We start from the raw sequence: 5,853 nt of genomic DNA on the forward strand, positions 1-5,853 counted from the left end.
GCTTAGTACAGGGAGAGTTAACACAACACCTTTGTACAGGGTGATTTAACACAACCCTAGACAGGGAGAGTTAACACAACCTTGGTACAGGAAGAGTTAACATAACCTTTGTACAGGTAGACTTAACACAACAACCTTCGTACAGGGAGAGTTAACACAACTTTCGTAGAGGGAGTTAACAACTTTAGTACAGGGAGAGTTAACATAAGTACAGGGAGAATTAACACAATCTTAGTACAGGGAGAGTTAACACAACCTTCATACAGGGAGCATTAACACAACATTAACTAAGTGTGAGTTAACACAACAAACTTAGTACAGGGAGAGTTAACACACCAACCTTAGTAAAGGGAGAATTAACACAACAATCTTAGTACAGGGATAGTTAACACAATCTTTGTATCTGGAGACTTTACACAACAACCTTCGTATAGGGAGAGTTAAGGCATCAAGCTTCAAACGGGGAGAGTTAACAGAACATTAGATGGGGAGAGTTAACACAACCTTAATACAGGGAGAGTTAACAGCACCTTAGTACCGGGAGAGTTAATAGAACCTTAGTACAGGGAAAGTTAACACAACAACCTTATTTCAGGGAGAATTGACACAATCTTAGCACAGAGAGAGTTAACACAACCTTAATACAGGGAGAGTTAACAGCACCTTAGTACCGGGAGAGTTAATAGAACCTTAGTACAGGGAAAGTTAACACAACAACCTTATTTCAGGGAGAATTGACACAATCTTAGCACAGAGAGAGTTAACACAACCTTAATACAGGGAGAGTTAACAGCACCTTAGTACCGGGAGAGTTAATAGAACCTTAGTACAGGGAAAGTTAACACAACAACCTTATTTCAGGGAGAATTGACACAGTCTTAGCACAGAGAGAGTTAACACAACCTTAATACAGGGAGAGTTAACAGCACCTTAGTACCGGGAGAGTTAATAGAACCTTAGTACAGGGAAAGTTAACACAACAACCTTATTTCAGGGAGAATTGACACAATCTTAGCACAGAGAGAGTTAACACAACCTTAATACAGGGAGAGTTAACAGCACCTTAGTACCGGGAGAGTTAATAGAACCTTAGTACAGGGAAAGTTAACACAACAACCTTATTTCAGGGAGAATTGACACAATCTTAGCACAGAGAGAGTTAACACAACCTTAGCACACGGAGATTTAACACAAACTTAGCACAGAGAGATTTAATACAACCTAAACAATGAGAGAGTTAACACAACATTTGTATAGGTAGACTTAACACAACAACCTTAGTACAGGGAGAGTTAACACAACCTTAGTACAGGGACAGTTAACACAACCACTTAGTACAAGGAGAGTTAACACAACCTTAATACAGGGAGAGTTAACACAACCTTAGTACAGGGAGAGCAACCAAAATTAGTACAGGGAGAGTTAACACAACAACGTTCATACACAGAGAGTTAACACAACAACCTTAGTACAGGAAGAGTTAGCACAACCTTAGTACAGGGAGATTTAACGCAACAACCTTAGCACAGGGATAGTTAACACAACCTTAGTAGAAGGAGAGTTAACAAAATCTTAGTACAGGGAGAATTAGCACAACAACCTTAGTACAGGGAGAGTTAACACAACATCCTTCATATAGGGAGTATTAACACAAGCTTAGTACAGGGAGATTTTACACAACCTTAGTACAGGGAGAGTTAACACAACAACTATAGTACGGGGAGAGTTAAAACAACCATAGCACAGGGAGAGTTAAAACAAACCTAGCACAGAGGGAGTTAACACAACCTAAGCAATGAGAGAGTTAACACATTTGTACAGGGAGACTTAACACAACAACCTTCGTACAGGGAGAGTTAACACAACCTTAGTACAGGGAGAGTTAACACAACAGCCTTCATACAGGGAGAATTAATACAATCACCTTTGTACAGGGAGAGTTAGCACAACAATCTTTGTACAGGGAGAGTTAACAAAATCTTAGTACAGGGGGAGTTAACACAACAACATTCATACAGGGAGACTTAACACATCCTTTTTATAGGGAGAGTTAAGACAACAAGCTTCATATAGGGAGAGTTAACACAACATTAGTCCAGGGAGAGTTAACAGCACCTTAGTACAGTGAGAGTTAACACAGCAATCTCAGTAAAGGGAGAGTTAACACAATCTTATACAGGGAGAGTTAACACAACAACCTTTTTACAGGGAGAGTTAACACAACCTTAGTACAGGGAGAGTTAACACAACCATTTTACAGGGAGAGTTAACACAGCAACCTTCGTAGAGGGAGACTTAACACAATAATGTTCAAACAGGAAGAGTTAACATCACTTTAGTACAGGGAGAGTTAACACAACAACATTAGTTCAGGGAGAGTTAACACAACCTTAGCACAAAGAGAATTAACACAACCTTAGCTCAGAGAGAGTTAAGACAAGCTTTGTATGTGGAGACTTAACACAGCAACCTTCGTACAGGGAGAGTTAACACAACCTTCGTACAGGGAGAGGTAAGACAACAAGTTTCATACGGGGTGATTCAACACAACCTTTGTACATGGAGAGCTAACACAACAACCTTAGTACAGCAAGAGCTAACACAACCTTCGTACAGGGAGAGTTAAGACAATAAGGTTCATACAGGGAGAGTTAACACAACACCCTTAGTACAAGGAGAGTTAACATAACCTTAGTATAGGGAGAGTTAACACAATTTTAGTACAGGGAGTGTTAATACATCCTTCGTACAGGGAGAGTTAACATAATCTTCGTACAGGGAGAGTTAACACAATGTTAGTACAGGGAGAGTTAACACAATCTTTGTAGGGGGAGAGTTAACACAACCTTAGTACAGAGAGTTAACACAACAACCTTTGTACAGGGAGAGTTACTACAACCTTTGTACAATTTTAGTACACAATTTTAGTACAGGGAGAATTAACACAACCTTAGTACATGGAGTGTTAACACAACCTTCGTACAGGGAGAGTTATCACAACAACCTTAGTAGAAGGAGAGTTAACATAACCTTAGTATAGGGAGAGTTAACACAATTTTGGTACAGGGAGTGTTAACACAACGTTTGTACCGGGAGAGTTCACACAACCTTAGTACAGGGAGAGTTAATACAACAACCTTTGTACAGGGAGAGTTACCACAACCTTTGTACAATTTGAGTACACAATTTTAGTACAGGGAGAATTAACACAACCTTAGTGCATGGAGTGTTAACACAACCTTTGTACAGGGAGAGTTAACACAACAACCTTAGTAGAAGGAGAGTTAACATAACCTTAGTATAGGGAGAGTTAACACAAATTTTAGTACAGGGAGTGTTAACACAACCTTCGTACCGGGAGAGTTAACACAACAACCTTAGTACAAGGAGAGTTAACATAACCTTAGTATAGGGAGAGTTAACACAAATTTTAGTACAGGGAGTGTTAACACAACCTTCGTACCGGGAGAGTTAACACAACCTTAGTACAGAGAGTTCCCACAACCTTAGTACAGGGAGAGTTAATACAACAACCTTTGTACAGGGAGAGTTACCACAACCTTTGTACAATTTGAGTACACAATTTTAGTACAGGGAGAATTAACACAACTTTAGTACATGGAGTGTGAGCACAACCTTTGTACAGGGAGAGTTAACACAACAACCTCAGTACAGGGGGAGTTAGGACAACCTTTGCACGGGACTAGTTAACACAACCTTAGTAGAATACCAAGTAATGAAAGGGTGACAACAGGGGATACAACCTCAATCAAGTAGGAGGCGGTATAACTATAACAGAGCACTAACCATACAAAGTCGCGCAGATTTAGTATGATTTTAACGGGATTTTATAGACAGAGCTTGTCGATAAACGGATAGAACTTTACTCCAGGGGCCTTACCCCCAGGAGACTCTTGGCAGTGTCGGGGCGCGTTTTTGGTTGTCACAGCCGGGACGGGGGCGCCCCTGGCCTGTGGCAGGCGGAGACCAGAGACGTTGCCCATCGCCCCACGGTGCACAGCACGCCCGGGCCCAGAGGGTCTTCCGGCCCCCGATGGCAGCCGTGCTGAGGTCCGGGAGCCCTGGCTTCACGGATAACACTTGGTAGGACCCTCATCACAGGGTACGAGTTAACACAGCCTGACGACAGGCCCCCGGTCCCCTCGGGCCGTGCGCATCTTTGGGGCTGTGCGCAGCGAGCTCAGCGCGGGAGGAAACTGTCGCCTCGACGGTCGCGTTGGACGCAGGCGGACCCGCCGCTCGTCATGCGTGTGCCGTGACCATGCTGTGGGTCGCGCCTGTCTCCAAGGGCCATCTGCCCACGTGGGACGCGAGTGGCCACGGTCAGCGCGGTCGCCCCGACCCTGCAGCCATGCGAAACACTGTGCAAGAGGGAAAAGCACAACGCGGTGATGATTTGCCGGTTCTTGGAAGACTTTGCGCATCGCTTGCAGGCGCGAGCTGTGAAGGTCCCCACACGGAGCCGCGGGCACCCCGTAAGCGACAGGCGTCGCGGCCCGGAGGCCCCCTTGCAGGGAGGGTCGCTGCCAAGAGTCGGGACGCAAAGGGTGAGGCTGTGGGAAGGCCACGTGGCCGTGCACGTGCCTCTGTGTGTCCCCGGCCGTCGCGTGTCCTCCTCTTTGGGGCGCGAGGCCTCCTTCTGACGCTGCGTCTTCGCCGGGACGGGTCCCAGGCTGTTGCTTTGCGGGGCGATGCTGCTCGGGGCCCGACGGCGGGGCAGGCGGGGGGCGCTTTGTTGAGCATCTTGTGGAGCCAGACGGGGTGGGGGTGGGGGTGGGGGTGGGGGGGGGACGGCGGGAGGCGGTACCCCAGAGCCGCTCGCTCGGGCGCCCCCTTGCGGGCTGCCCAGCCGCGGGAGGGGCTCGTCGCGCCCTGCTTGCTCCGCCCGCCCGCCCGCCAGCCCTGGCCCCCACCCGCCCTGAGGACCAGCCTGTCCGCTGGATGGCGACACCCTGGACAGCTGGGCGACCCCACAGCGCCCCCGGCGGCAGGAACAGGTGCTTCCCGAGAGCACAGTGGAAGCGGATTCGTATTTGGTTTGGTTTGGTTTCGTTTTTTGTTTTACCTTGTTTTATTCTACTTTATTCTACTTTATTTTACTTTATTTTATTTTATTTTGTTTTCTTTTATTTTTTATTTTGTTTTGTTTGTTTTGTTTTATTTTATTTTTTGTTTTATTTTGTTTTATTTTATTTTTTGTTTTATTTTGTTTCATATTGCTTTATTTTCTTTTGTTTTCTTTTGTTTTATATTGTTTTATTTTCTTTTGCTTTATTTTATTTTTGTTTTATTTTGTTTTGTTTTGTTTTATTTTTGTTTTATTTTGTTTTATATTGCTTTATTTTCTTTTGTTTTATTTTATTTTTTGTTTTCTTTTCTTTTCTTTTGTTTTGTTTTCTTTTTTATTTTCTTTTTTGTTTTATTTTATTTTGTTTTGTTTTGCTATGTTTTATTTTATTTTATTTTGTTTTATTTTATTTCATTTTTTGTTTTATTTTATTTTGTTTCATTTTGCTATTTTTTATTTTGTTTTATTTATTTTATTTTATTATATTTTACTTCATTTCATTTCATTATATTTTATTTTATGTTATTTTGTTTCATTTTGTTTTATTTCATTTCATTTCATTTTACTTTATTTCATTTCATTGTATTTTGTTTTGTTTTATTTTATTTCATTTATCTTATTTTATTATATTTCATTTCATTATATTTATGTTATTTTGTTTTGTTATGTTTTATTTTATTTTATTTATTTTATTATATTTTGTTTCATATTTTATTTTGTTTTGTTTTGCTTTGTTTTATTTTATTTCATTACATTTCATTTTA

The sequence above is a fragment of the Prionailurus bengalensis genome, chromosome X (genome assembly GCF_016509475.1).
Source record: "Prionailurus bengalensis isolate Pbe53 chromosome X, Fcat_Pben_1.1_paternal_pri, whole genome shotgun sequence".
Lineage (NCBI taxonomy): Eukaryota > Metazoa > Chordata > Mammalia > Carnivora > Felidae > Prionailurus > Prionailurus bengalensis.